The sequence below is a fragment of the Crinia signifera genome, chromosome 1 (genome assembly GCF_055691185.1).
Source record: "Crinia signifera chromosome 1, ASM5569118v1, whole genome shotgun sequence".
Classification (NCBI taxonomy): domain Eukaryota; kingdom Metazoa; phylum Chordata; class Amphibia; order Anura; family Myobatrachidae; genus Crinia; species Crinia signifera.
This window is the reverse complement of record NC_139217.1, coordinates 158,285,900-158,301,607: the sequence shown is the minus strand read 5'-3', so window position 1 is coordinate 158,301,607 and position 15,708 is coordinate 158,285,900.

The window sequence follows — 15,708 nt, the reverse complement described above, 5'->3', positions numbered from 1 at the left end:
ATTGCTTTAACTAAAGCTAGCAAGGAAGAAAGGGTACTTGTTTCCTAGCACGGCCACACCGATTTTGATCGGGTTGGTCGTGTCAGAAAAAATTGCGTCGGTCGCATCGCATACACTCCTCCTGCAATTTAGAAGTCTAGATTTAGACGTCTAAATCCAGACTCCCTGCAAACCGCTAAGATGGGGGCATCTAAATTTAGTAGGGTCTAGGGGTACACTATTAACCCCTTCCCGACATTTGACGTATATATACGTCATGGTCGGGAAGTAGTTCCCGACCGTTGACGTATATATACGTCATGGCTTTAAACTGTCACCGCGTCTATAGACGCGGTGACAGTTTGGAGATGTCTGCTGTCCCTGACAGCAGACATCCCCCCTCGCCGCCCAGGGGGGGCAGGGGTGCCCCCCCCGGTCGGCGATCGCTGCGATTGGCTGTTCAAAAGTGAACAGCCAATTGCAGCGTTTTCTGTGTTACCGGCGGCTAAGCCGCTCGGTAACACAGAGATCTGTGGTGATCGGTGCTGTTAAGTACAGCACCGATCACCACCGAGCGGCAAACCGCCCTCCCACCCGCCCGGCAGCACGCCCTCCCTCCCGGCAGCCTCCCTCCAGCCCTCCCTCCCACCCAGCCAGCAGCCGCAGCGCCAGCCCCCCTCCCACCCCCCCGCCAGCAGCAGCACAGTTAAAAATTTAATTTGGGGGTTAAATTAATTTAATATAAGATATATATATATATAAATATAGATATATATAGATATATATATATATATGTGTATATATGTATATATATATATATATATATACACATATATATATATATATATATATATATATATATATATATATATATATGTGTGTATATATATATATATATATATATATATATATATATATATATATATATATATACACATATATATATATATACACACACATATATATATATATATATATATATATATATATACAGGGATCGGTGCTGTTAAGTACAGCACCGATCACCACCGATCGCCAGCCCCCCCCCCCCTCCCACCCGGCAGCCCCCCTCCCTCCCACCCACCCGGCTGCCGCAGCGCCAGCACCCCTCCCACCCCCCCGCCAGCCGCAGCGCCAGCCCCCCTCCCAAAGCTGGTGACTAAAATGGGGTCACTTGTGGGGGGGTTCCACTGTATTGGTGCTTCGGGGGTCTTGCTAATGCGACATAGCACCCACCATTCATTCCACCACCAAAAATCACTCCTTCCCTTCTGAGTCCTGCCATGCACCCAACTGGTATTTTTTGGTCACACGTGAGGCATTGCCGTACTCTGGAGAAATTGGGGCACAGATTTTGGGGTGCTTTGTCTCCTTCATTCCTTGTGAAAATAAAAATTTTTGAGCCAGAACTGCATTTTTCTGTAAAAAATTACATTTTTTTACACAAAAATGCAGATCTGGCTCAAAATTTTTCATTTTCACAAGGAATGAAGGAGACAAAGCACCCCAAAATCTGTGCCCCAATTTCTCCCGAGTACGGCAATGCCTCACGTGTGACCAAAAAATACCAGTTGGGTGCATGGCAGGACTCAGAAGGGAAGGAGTGATATTTGGATTTTGCAGCACAGATTCTGGTTGAATGACCCCCGAAGCACCCATACAGTGGAACCCCCCCACAAGTGACCCCATTTTGCAAACTACACCCTTCAGGGAATTCATCAAGGGGTATAGTGTACATTTCAAACCCCCAGGGGTTTCACCAATTTTGATACAACTGAGCTGTGAAAATGAAAAATTATTTTTTTTCATTTTCACTGCCCAGTTGTACCACAATTGGTGAAACCCCTGGGGGTTTTAAATGTACACTATACCCCTAGATGAATTCCCTGAAGGGTGTAGTTTGCAAAATGGGGTCACTTGTGGGGGGGTTCCTAACTTTTAGCATCTTATGGTGCCTAGAAACCTACATGGTGCCTAAAAAATAATCTCATAAAAAGGAGGCTCCAAAATCAAGTAGGTGCTCCTTCCATTATGAAGCCGGTGGTTTGGTCACCGTGCACACTAGGGCCACATATAGGATATTTATGAAAACCAAAGAATTGGGGGAATCAATTTTTAGTCACATTTCTCTAGTAAAATCGACTGTGTTCCTTAGAAAAATGTATTAAAATTGCAAATCTGCAAAAAAAATGAAATTTTGAAATTTCACCTACACTTTGTTTTAATTTCTGTGAAACACCTAAAGGGTTAACAAACTTCCAAAATGCTGTTTTGAATACTGTGAGGGGTGCAGTTTTTGAAATGGCATCATTTATGGGGGTTTCTCACATACAAGTCACTCAAAGTCACATCAGAACTGACCTGGTCCCTAAAAAAATCAGTGTTTGAAATTTTCTTGAAAATTTGAGAATTTGCTATTCATATTTGAAGCCTCCTAGTGTCCAAAAAAATGAAAAGGAGGTTGAAATAATGATTGCAACATAAAGTAGACATATGGTCTTTGTTAGTTATTAACTATTTTGAGTGGTATGTTTATTTGTCTCACAAGCAGAAAATGTGACATTTTGCAAATTGCTAAATTTTCCATTTTTTCACGACATTTTGGTATTTTTCACAAAAAAACACAGACTGTATCGACCAAAATTTACCACTAACTTGAAGTACAATGTGTCACGAGAAAACAATCTCAAAATCACTGGGATAAGTAAAAGCAAAAAAAAGTTATCCCCACTTAAGTGAGACATGTCAGATTTGAAAAAAAGGGCTCTGTCATGAAGGCACAAACTGGCTCTGTCATGAAGGGGTTAAACCTGTTCACAATGACACTAGTCGACGTAACAGCTGTCGACCTTGCTAATTCCACAATCCACGCCAACCCGAAGCGTGGCGAGCGCAGCGAGCCCGCGAGGGGCGGTGGTACGCGTCCTACGACCTTTTCATACCCCCACTATCTACGTCGGCATGGAGTTGATTTTATAAAGTGTGGCGAGTGCAGCGAGCCACCGAGCCCGAAGCGTGGCGTGCGCAGCGTGCCCCGCGAGGGGACGCGTATACCTGTGAAGCCCGCGAGGGGACGCGGATACCTGTGAAGGTATCCGTGTCCCCTCACGGGCCTCGCTGCGCTCGCCACGCTTCGGGCTCGGTGGCTCGCTGCGCTCGTCACACTTTATAAAATCAACTCCACGCCGACGTGGATAGTGGGGGTATGAAAAGGTCGTAGGACGCGTACCGCTGCGCTCGCCACGCTTCGGGTTGGCATGGATAGTGGAATTATCAAGGTCGACAGCTGTTACGTCGACTACTGTCATTGTGAACAGGTTTAATAGTGTACCCCTAGACCCTACTAAATTTAGATGCCCCCATCTTAGCGGTTTGCAAGGAGTCTGGATTTAGACGTCTAAATCTAGACTTCTAAAATTGCCGGAGGAGTGTAAATTGCCGGGTTGTCAGCGGTGCGCAGGACTGCAGGGAGTCTGAATTTAGACGTCTAAATCTAGACTTCAAAATTGCCTTATTTTAACATTGAAGCCTATGGCAAAATCGGGTCCATCGCGTCGGTCGCGTGCCATGTTAATGCACACGACCGACGCGATGGACCCGATTTTGCCTTTGCCGGCAAAATGGACCTGATTTCAAAGGAAATCGGGTCCATCGCGTCCATTGTGTACCTTAACTTAAAGATACACGATGGACAAGATTGTGGCCGTGCTAGGAAACAAGTACCGAAGAAAGTTATGTAGAAACAAGGTAACATGGCAATGAGTTCTTTTCAAGGTTCTCTATGTATAAGGCTACAAGGTACAGAGCCCCAGTATTGTAAAAGGGTATAGTCAATCAGCAGGTGTGTCATGCAAAGTGAATATCATTGGAGGTGCTATGTTACTGCAAGCCAGAGCTTCCAAACAAATTTGAGGGTGTGGCTATGCAGTGGCTATGCATCCTTGATGCCTCCATGTATTTAAACACCAGCCTTCAGCCCTCCTGCCACAAACATTTAAAAATGGGATCAATATCTTATATCTAAAAACTTGGGCTAAATTGGTTTGGACAAAGATTTTTCAATCAAATGCTAAAAGTTTAGCTGATATTAATAGCTGGAAACATTTGTCTATAATGTTATGGTTACCAATCCATGCACTACCAAATAATTCTAGGAAATGTGGACCTACAGTAGTTCAAGGCCACAGAGAAGCATATAACAAAGCTAGGAAGAGGAAGCCAAGGGCTCACTTATTAACATCCTAGAAATTCTGAAATATAGGTGGACTGGATCAATATTGTCCACTGAAAACATTGTATTGGAAACCGCAAAAGAAACATTGATCAGTTGATGAAAAAATAGGGGCCGAATTGTGGATGTCCATGGAGTATAGGCTATTATTATTCTATTGACACAGGCACTAAGGAGCATCAATAGGTGACTTGGGTGTAGAAATGCATCCTGTCCTGATTTCACACCATCTCTTTTGGTCCCCATTAATAAATGTCTTTTTGATTTCTCATCTTGGATTCCATGTCATATACAACCCCAACTTTCAAAAAATTATATTCCCATCAGCCAGCAGAAGATATCTACTGTATTTCTATTTCACCAGCACATCAATAAAGTCTTTTCCAATCTCAAGGCAGACAAAATAAGAAAGCTAGAACATGCAGTAATGTAATACTTTTTAGTACACTGACATCCTTATGTGCACTTATAGGGGAAATTGAGAATATGATCAATACTACAGTACATATAATAAAAGTAGAGCCAGAGTATCTACAGAGGCTTCCTGTGCAACTGTATGTCCAGTCCTATGGATGTATCATTGCCCAAAATAAATCAGTACAGTACAGTAAAGTATAATCTAAGGTGGGACTGTTTTGTGTTAAACTGGGTATACACCTATAAAAGATATGGCCTGATCATCTGATATAGAGTGAACGGGCAAGTTCAATAAAAAATATCATTGTTAATATCAGGAAGATGGGTTCACATGAGTTATCAGGAATCGATTATATAAAATATGATTGGTACTTGTGTATTATCACGGCGCCCATCGCATCGCATACCATAAGGCATACGATGGTATGCGATGCAATGCGATATCACGCGATGTTGAACAATGTCATACAATTTTAAAATTGTATGACATTGTATATGGCATACAATGCCATACAATGCGATGGGATGAGATAAAAAATTGTATAAGCACCCTAATGGGTGCTTACAATGTTAAATGCACCCCTACGCCACCCCCCACTATAAACGTGAACCCGAAGCGTGGCGAGCACAGCGATCCCGCGAGGGGCGGCGGTACGCATCCTACAACCTTTTCATACCCCCACTATCCACGTCGGCGTGGAGTTGATGGTATATAGTGTGGCGAGCGCAGCGAGCCACCAAGCCCGAAGCGTGGCGAGCGCAGCAAGCACCGCGAGGGGACGCGCATACCTGTGAAGTTATGCGCGTCCCCTCGCTACGCTCGCCACGCTTCAGGCTCGGTGACTCGCTGCGCTCGCCACACTATATAAATTCAACTCCACGCCGACATGGATAGTGGGGGTTTGAAAAGGTCGTAGGACGCGTACCGCCGCCGCTCGCCACGCTTCGGGTTCACGTTTATAGTGGGGGGTGGCGTGGGGGTGCATTTAACATTGTAAGCACCCATTAGGGTGCATTTTACATTGTAAGCACCCATTAGGGTGCTTATACAATTTTTAATCACTTTAATGGGTACTTACAATGTTAAATGCACCCCCACGCCACCCCCCACTATAAACATGAACCCGAAGCGCGGCGAGCGCAGCGAGCCCGCGAGGGGCGGCGGTATGCGTCCTACGACCTTTTCATACCCCCACTATCCACGTCGGCGCGGAGTTGATTTCATATAGTGTGGTGAGCGCAGCGAGCCACTGAGCCCGCAGCGTGGCGAGCGTAGCGAGGGGACGCGCATAACTTCACAGGTATACGCGTCCCCTCGCGGGGCCTGCTTCACTCGCCACACTTCGGGCTCGGTGGCTCGCTGTGCTCGCCACACTATATAAAATCAACTCCACGCCGACGTGGATAGTGGAGGTATGAAAAGGTCGTAGGACGCGTACCGCCGCCGCTCGCCATGCTTCGGGTTCACGTTTATAGTGGGGGGTGGCGTGGGGGTGCATTTAACATTGTAAGCACCCATTTGGGTGCTTATACAATTTTAAATCGAAAAGGGGTCTAAAATCGCGTCGCATCGCATGCCATCGGTTGTATGGCATGCGATGCGATAAAAACATTGCGCGATCAATATCGGGGGCGCCGTGATAATACACAAGTACCATATGATTATATCAATATTTAACCTTTGGGAGATATAGTTTAAAATTGATACCGTATATCGTAAATCCAAAAAGTCTCTCTTTGGATTTTTTTTGTCTATCTCTTCTATTGGGTCTTTGATAATCCTCTTTATTTTAATAACTTTGAAATCAGTAGTATTTTTCTTGTGTAATTTATTGAAATCGTATAAGATATTGAGTAAGCAATCCTTTTTCAATGTTTAGTGGATGTTCTCTTGCTCTTTTTTTAAATGATCTTGAAGTGCCAACATGCTTGAAACCAGAAGGGCATTCCAATAAATAAATCACAAAATCACAGTTGAATGTAAACTTTACAGATTCTGTAAGCACTCGATCCTGACAGAGAGGAGGGGGTCCAGATTGATGTGGATTGAAAGTTCTATAGTGTCCAGTGAGACAGTCAATAGGTCAGCACCAAAAGTTTCGACACATACAAAAGGTCAACATGTACGAGTTTGACACAGTCAAAAGGTTGACATGGAAAAGGTGTCAATGTCGACACTTGTTCACATGGAACCCCAATTAGTAAATGGATCAGTTCGCTTACCATGCTTTGGGCATGATGCCTTGCTCCAGTGGCGCGTCACGTGGATGGAAAAGCATGAAAATGTCCAAAAAATTAAAATATAATTGTGAAATATTCATGTTGAACTTTCATGTATAATCCATCGTCATGTGGGCCCAAGTCAATGTTGACTTATTGCATGTTGACCTTTAGTCAGTGTTGACCTACAGTAGTGCATGTCAAGCTTTTGCTATTGACCTATCAAGACTCCGTAGACCTTTCAACTGCTTCACCTCACAACAACAACATAGATATTTGTTTAATACCACAGTGAGACCTACACATTTCTATAATTAGTTAGTGTTAGGGATAAATTTGGGGTGCGGGTTTGTGTGGCTGGCATGCCTGAGGTGGCACACCATAATATTTAGAACTTTTAAAATTATTTTACCTGTGTAACCCCTATAACTCATAGCTTTTGCTTCTTTCTTATTAAATCACTTAGATTCTCAGTAGTGCTCTGCCCTGGGAAGACTAGCTTTCATCTGCTTTTTTGGGGGGTCCAATGCCCTAAAGGTCACTTAGATGCTGGGTGGTCGGCTAATATTTCTTGGTCAATTACCAAGAACCTCAATATTGCACAATACTAGATAGCAAAACATATTATAATTATTGTGGAGTGTGCATCAGCAATGTATTTTTCTTTCTTTGTAGAACTACAAGTCCCAGCATGATGTGTGTGTGTGTGTGTGTGTGTGTTTGTGTGTGATTAGGGTGAACAGTCCAATATTCCTTTCCTCCTAGTACCTTGCCAGATTTCCTGTTGACCAGATGACAGACCAAGAAACTATTAGGACAGTTTGGCGTACCGCAATATTGAGTAATAGAAATTCCCGTAATATGAAAAGTGTTAGTAGTATGCAGGGCTATTTTTCAGTAGGCTCCAGCAGGAACTGAGGCCCTTATTCTAGTTCACTCTTTCTGACAAAATATTTCTTAGATGGACAAAACCATGTGCACTGCAGGTGAGGCAGGTGTAAAACCCCACCCAAATCTAATTATCTCTGCACAAGTAACACCTGCCTCACCTGCAGTGCACATGGTTTTGTCCATCTAAGAAATATTTTGTCAGAAAGAGTGAACTAGAATAAAGGCCTCAGTTCCTGCTGGAGCCTACTGAAAAATATCCCTGGTAGTATGCAATAAAAAGTATGCAATACAAATTATGGTTACTAGAAGCCCACAATAGTAGTAATGATGACCAATATGATGACAGCAATAGTAATGCTCATTAACAGTCAAACAGTTGTATGATCATGATTTCTAAATGGTGTGTCAAGAAAGTCAGCAGCAGCTTACATAAAAACATAGGGTGAAATGTAAACACATTCTGACAAAATCCTTCTTAAGCCCCCCATACACGGTCCGTTAATCGGATCCGTTGTGTGCTTAAACAGCACACATCGGATCGGATCGCATCCCTAGTGCATGCAGTGTGCATGCACTGCGATCCGATCCGATGTATAGCTAGTACAAAAAGTATGTGCAGCACATACTTTTTGTACCGTACTATGTGATGCGCGGGAGCGCGCATCGCATAGTACAAAACGGAGCCATACACAACGGACCGTGTATGGGCTCCTTTAGATGGACAAAACCATGTGCACTGCAAGGGGGCAGATGTAAAATGTGCAGAGAGAATTAGATATGGGTGAGTTATTTTGTTTCTGTGCAGGGTAAATACTGACTGCTTTATTTTTACACTGCAATATAGATCTCACTTTGAAGTAAAACCCCACCCAAATCTAATTATCTCTGCACAAGTAACATCTGTCCCACCTGCAGTGCACATGGTTTTGTCCATCTAAGAAGGATTTTGTCAGAAAGAGTGAACTAGAATAGGGCCCTAAATGTCTAAAAATCGCACATTTTTTGTTAAGATCACAATTGGTGAGAATCTTTAGACAAACTTTTTTAGTAATGAAAATGTGAGATTTTTAGACGTGCGATTTTTTTAGTACTGATAATGTGCCACTGAGTGGCTTCCCCTGACTAGCTGAAAGCATCTCCATGGAGATGCATTCAGCCAATAAGGGCTGAGGGCTTCCCCAGCACAAGACAGTGACATTTTCCACCGTCAGTAGTGCGAGGGGAGCCACTTCATTCTGCAGTCAGTGCAGGGTGAGCTGCAGAAGAGGATCACTGCTGGAGCCAGGGATGGTAATGTATATTGGTGTACAACTAATGTGTGTAATAAATCTGTACCATTCTGTGTGGGTGTGTTTGTTTTTATTTGAACTTTCTTTTTACAGGTAAACTACAAGTCTAAGGGGGCCCATTAATGACCCACACGCTTGGACATGTGGTTCGCCAAGTCGCAGCATGCAGGGGAGGCCTGCTGGGACTTGAAGTTCGACTGTAAAAAGCAATGTTTTTTAGTGCATCAGCCTGGTGACTACCGCCCTCAGATGATGGGAACAACCCCAGGCTTAACCCATCCAGGGCTGTAGCCTGGGACCCCTTTATTGGGAGCATCCTAACTCCCCCAGGTACCCCGTCCAGGGCTGACCAGTCACAGTGCGCATGGTATGCCCGGGGGACCTTATGTAAAGTGTCCTCTGGCTTTGGCATGTCCGGGTCTGGATTTAGAAATATGGGGGACCCCTATACTTTTTGTCCCCCATATTTTTGGATCCAGGCCTGGCTCAATGACCCGAGGCCTGGTTATGCTCAGGACGGGGGACCCCACACCATTTTTTATTTATTTTAACTTTTACACATTGGTTTCGTCAAAGTCACCAGTTAGAACCTGGTCTATTTTTTTTTTTGCAATTTTTGGTAACGTTTAACAAAAATCGCACCCTATTACATTTGCGAATTGTATACTTTATAATCGGAAAACATCTGGATTCGAATTGAAGTGTGTGAATTTGCAGACAGGCCAAAAGTCCAAAAGTCTCACTTTATTACATCTTGCTTATAGAATGTGACGGAAGATAACCATTCAACCCAATGATCCTTATTTCTTTGTAAAGAATTTCATTATGTTTATTCCATGCATATTTTAATTATTCTACTGTTTTAGCATCTACCCCCTCTGATGGGAGGCTATTCCACTTGTACACTACCCTTTCTGTGAAGCAATTTTTCCTCAAACCTTTCCTGAACCTAACTACAGTTTCAGTGCATGTCCTCGTGTTCTAATACTTATTTGAAGACCATTTCTCTCCTGGACCTTGTTAAATCCCTTTATATACTGTATATTCCTTTCTTTTTAAACTACACATATTGAGATTTTTTTTTTTAGTCTTTCCTTTAAGTTTTGTGAACCATGTGAGCCATAGTTGCCCTTCTTTTGTACCATCTGTAATGTGTTACAAAGAAGGGCAACTAAAATGGTACATGGTCACAAAACTGACCCGGGAAGGTACTCGTGATAATGCACTCTCTCTTTCATCTCTCTCTCTCTCTCTCTCTCTCGTCTCTCTCTCCCTCTCTCGTCTCTCTCTCCCTCCTCACATCACCAGAGTTTCTAATTAATAGCTGAAAAACTGCTGTATATAAATCCAGAATTTGAAATAAGTATTTTTCAATGTACTGTAACATTACCTTTGTACACATTACTTTCTACACGTTCACATAAATGATAACATAACTTGGTACTTGTGTAGTTTCATGGCGCCAGCTCTACGCTACGTTTGAAGCTACGCTATTAGCGTAGCCCAACGGCTGCCTTACTTGTGTAGTTTCACGGCGGCAGCCTAAGATATGTTATTAGCATAGCCCAACAGCTGCCTTACTTGTGTAGTTTCACGGTGGCGGCCTAAGCTACGTTATCAGAGTAGGCTTCCACCGTGAAACTACACAAGTGTTGCCGGTAACTGCATCTCTGTTCCCGGCGTCCCTTGCAAGCCTACTCAGCGCCTCTTTCACACCACCGGCGCCAGCATGATCCCCTCTCTTTGGCAGAGAGGGGATCATGCTGGTGCTGGAGGAGAGGTGCTCCATCTGTTTGACACGCAGGAGCAAGGACACGCTCCTGCGTCTGAGTGGCTATTACGGCAGGGTACAGCAACCCTTCTTACAGGATTCGGGGTTCTGTAGTGCCTTTTCAAACCCCCACTATTCACAGCAGCCCGAAGCGTGGTGAGCGTAGCGAGCCCCCCGAGGGGACACGTTACGAATCCACCCGACCTTTTCATACCCCCACTATCCATGTCAGCATGGAGTTGATTTTATAGTGTAGCGAGCGCAAAGCGTGGCGAGCCCCGCAAGGGGACGCGGATTACATGCAAGGTAATCTGTGTCACCACGCTATATAAAATCAACTCCACGCCGATGTGGATAGTGAGGGTGTGAAAAGATCGGGAGGACGTGTTCCGCCTCCCCTCACGGGGCTGCCGTGGATAGTGGGGGTTTGAAAAGGCGCTACAGAACCCCTAACCCTGTAGACAGGGTTGCTGTACCCTGCCATTATAGCTACTCAGACGCGGGGGCGTGTCATTGCTGGAGCATCTGAGACGCTCCTGCGTGTCAAACAGATGGAGTACCTCTCAGCCGGCGCAAGCATGATCCCCTCTCCGCCAAAGAGAGGGGATCATGCTGGTGCTGGCGGTGTGAGAGAGGCGCTGAGTAGGCTTGCCAGGGATGCCGGGGACAGAGATGCAGTTCCCGCAACAGTACGGTAGTTACTTGTGTAGTTTCACAGTGGCAGCCTACGCTGATAACATAGTCAGGGACGCTTAACCGGCTGCGGGAACACTACGCTACTTCTGACTGACTACGCTAACTACACTGGCCGTGGGAACACTACGCTGATTCTGAAAGGGAAGCTACGCTAACTACGTAACTGGCACCGTGAAACTACACAAGTAACATAACTTTAATAGAATTTGTATGTATATTAAAACTGTTCAAAACTTTTATCCAGTATACTCAACAGATCCCCAGTCCTTACACTGTAGATCTAATTGCAGTATTGGATCATCAGTAGCACAAATCCAATGCCTTACACAGATTTCATGAGCAAGAAATTAAGTGAGTGTATTTTTTCCTTTCAATTAATGGTAATGCTTACCCTGGCACTATACCGAGCAGTTGCTTGACAACTATAAAGCTAAATTGAGTGAAGTAATAAATTTAATTTTTATATTGCAGCAGGTACACACAAATTCGGAAATCCTTGCATAGACATTAAAGAAAGACCGTCAGTGAGAATACCAATGCCGGCATCTGCTGCAAAACCTGATACCCCCGCAGCCAAACCCTAAACCAATCCCATGTAAGTACCTTACCGTAACCTCCCCTCCCCACATCTTAATCCTAACCTCCCCCCATAGCCTAACCCTAAACCAATACCATGTAAGTGCCTTACCGTAACCTCCCCACATCTTAACCCTAGCCTCCCCACGCAGCGTAACCCTAAGTCCTCCCACTAGTACCTCAACCTAACCCAACCTACCCCAGCCACAAGCTTACCCGAACCTCCTTCTGTCCCCTGTTTCCGTCCACTGGAGGCAACCATTTTTGCTATAATCTGTTAACAGCTGCTCTACCTGGCAGTCCAACCATAAACCTGGTCCAGTGTTATGTACCCATATCCCTAAATGTGCCACATTATACTATATGCACAAAGAGGTATCCATTTCATAGGACAGTAGTGTCTTAGTCAACAGTCAAAAAAAGGTCAATATGAGTTTATTTTATTTATTTATTTTTTTCAAATCTTTCATACTTGACCACCACATGGACTCTGTTTGGGAACGGTAAAGAGTGGCAAGCACAGTGGGGCAGATGTATTAATCTGCCTATAACGTTTGGCGAATAACGATTCCCGCTTCGCCAGCATAACGTGGAGAAGCGGGCAAACATTATAGGCAGATGTATTAACCCCATCCCAGCTGATAAGGAGAGCCGTCATCCCCAGCGTGAACGGCTCTCCTTATCGTCTCCCACGCCGCCCCGCACATGCGCACTCGCCGTCCCCCCCCCCTGGACGGCTTTCTGGGCATGCGCGAGATCTCGCTAAAACCGCGAGAACTCCAGAGCAGCCCAAGCCAGACGCAGGACTAGTGTTGTCCCCATAGTGGGGGATAGGACAACGCTAGCCCTGAGCTGGCGAAGCGGCCGGGGCGAATTAACGCCTTGAAGGCTGTTAATACATTGCCCCGGCCGTTAATCCCTGGGGGGGATTGCAGGGACACGTTAGGTGCGCTAGTAATACATTAGGATAAATGTAATCCCCCCCCAGTTAACCAGCGTTAAGTGCATTTTTGCACTTAACGCTGGTTGATACATCTGCCCCAGTATTCGCAGAGTGAGGCACTTGAAGCATGGTGAATAAAGTGAGCCATTTGAGGGGAAGATGTACATTCATTTAGGGTCCATATGATGAAAACTACATCCTACCTCCTCCAACTACCTCCTGTTAAGGTCTACATACAGTATAGGCCCTTATTCTGGTTCACTTGCAAAGGCAAATTCCTTCTCAAATGGACAAAACCATGTGCACTGCAGGGGGGGCAGATGTAATGTGCAGAAAGAGTTAGATTTCATTGTTATTTTGTTTCTGTGCAGGGAAAATACTGACTGCTTTATTTTTACACTGCAATATAGATCTCACTTTGAAGTAAAACCCCACCCAAATCTAATTATCTCTGTACAAGTTACATCTGCCCGACATGCAGTGCACATGGTTTTGTCCATTTGAGAAGGAATTTGCCTTTGTGAGTGAACCAGAATAACCCCCATACTCCAACTCCTACTAATGCTGGCTAAAGTACACTTTTTGAAGTTCCACAGCTGCCACCTGTATTAAGTAAAACAAGGATGTCCCCCTCATAAACAGACTTTGTTTTATGATAGTCAGACTTGGTGGTGCCAGCCCAGATCCTGGAGCCCTAGGCAGCTGCCTAAAGCTTCCTAATGGTATAGACTGCCCTGCACGTAAGAGCAAAGTATCCATGGTAAGAGAGGAATACAAAGCCATCACAGAAGCAATAAACAACTGGACCACTGCAAAAAATGGTACAACTCAAAGACATATCCACCAAATGTGGAAGTAATATGCTCACATCATCACCATAGGGAATTGTGGAACTTGAGAGTACTGGTAGAAACAGGAGTTGTGCAACCTAGGACTGGCCTGGATATCCAAAAAGGATGACAAAAACCATGCTAAAACTAGGTTATGTCTGCCACAGTCCAAACAGAAGCTATGGAGGATAACTGACAGGAGGGAAAAAAGGGTGCTGCTATAGAGTAGCCAGAGAGGAAGGGTATTTGGTTAGAGGATATTTTTTATTAAGGACATCCCATGTGGAGAACAACAGTGTGCTTATGGGAACTGAAGGTTGCTGACACCGATCACAGGGGGGAAGGGGCGGAGGTGGAGTGGACGCCCCAACATTCTCCCTCTCCCCTCCGCTCAACACCCACTCTGGCCTGGTCCACTTTTGCTGACACCAATTGCCTGGCTCCACGGTGGGAGGGGGGATGCACGCGATGTATGCCAAGATCCATGGGGGGGGGGTGACCATCCCACCGCGAGTGTAGGGGGGAGTGGTTAGGAGGCAGTCGGTCACCTCTGACCTGGTCTTCAGGGGGGTGCTGTGTTCGCCGCTGACCTGGCTCCACGGTGGGTGCAGCGGCCGCCGCTTCCATACAAAGTGCCGCCCTCCAGTGGCTGGCGCCCTAGGCAAATGCCTAAACCTGCCTAGTGGTGGTGCCGGCCCTGGGTATATATATATAATTATAAAATTAAAGTTTAAAAGATTATACATAAAGAGGACCTAGCTCTCCAGAAGTATTTCAGATTACCTGATAACAATTTATAGTGCTTCATCCAATGCTTGGAAAACCACAGTAGCTTGGGGAGAGCATTCATCTATAGCATGTTATGAACCACCCAGAATATAAAATACATCTTGCAGTGCAACATATCATGTTCAATCAAATTAAACCAAGGGGGATAATTAACCTTATTTAATTGGATAAACGTTTAGTCCTGTAGACGCCACAATATTTAAGTGTGTTCATGTGCCATGTAAGGTCAAAGTTTAGCTGCAGTAGTGTTTTGAAGGGCTCCAGAAAAACAAATGGCAAAACTAACGATTTATCATGATTAACCTTATACCCAGACAACCAGCCACAGAGTGACATAGCTTCAGAAGGAAAATCATGGGTTAAGTCACGTGAAGAGGCCATCATGGGCAAAAAGGGAATGTTTATAATGAGAGCTGCCTATAATGTACAGTAGGTTACATACAGATTATCACTTATTCTGCAGGCAAGTCAGGAGCATATGCAGGTATATATAATTATTAGTAAGCGCTCTCAAAAGAAATGCTTCGAAAGCTAGTACGGTAGCTAATGCCAGAGAGAGAAAGATGTAGGTTCATTCACTGCAAACTGATGGCAGTGTTTCGGTGACACACAGGGCGGGATGTACTAAGTTAAAAATGCAGTAAAACCCCTGTTTTCGGGGGTTTTACCGCATTTCCAAATGTACTAAAACCCGGTCACCCGTCTTCGCTGGCAAGGGTATCATCCCCTTTGGGTGGCGATTTTCTATAGAAGCCTATGGGCTTCTATAGCCGCCCACGGCAACCCTGCGACCCCCGCTGCAGATGTCGCTCCCTCTCCCTGGCTTACATTCCTCCAGGTTCTCCTGGTCCCGAAAGGTAAACTCCTCCTCCCCCTAGCAACCCAACCGGCTCCAACTGTACTGTTTTAGCCGGTACAGTACCGTTTTTTAACGGCCTGTACCAGCTAAAAATCCCTGTACTGATTGCACTGTTTTTTTTTAAAGCAATAGGACTGGGCTTCCTCCCCTGAGGTGGCCAAGGGGACTCTGGGAGATATAGTTTCCTACACCGCCGGCTGCTTCCTGGGTAGCGTGA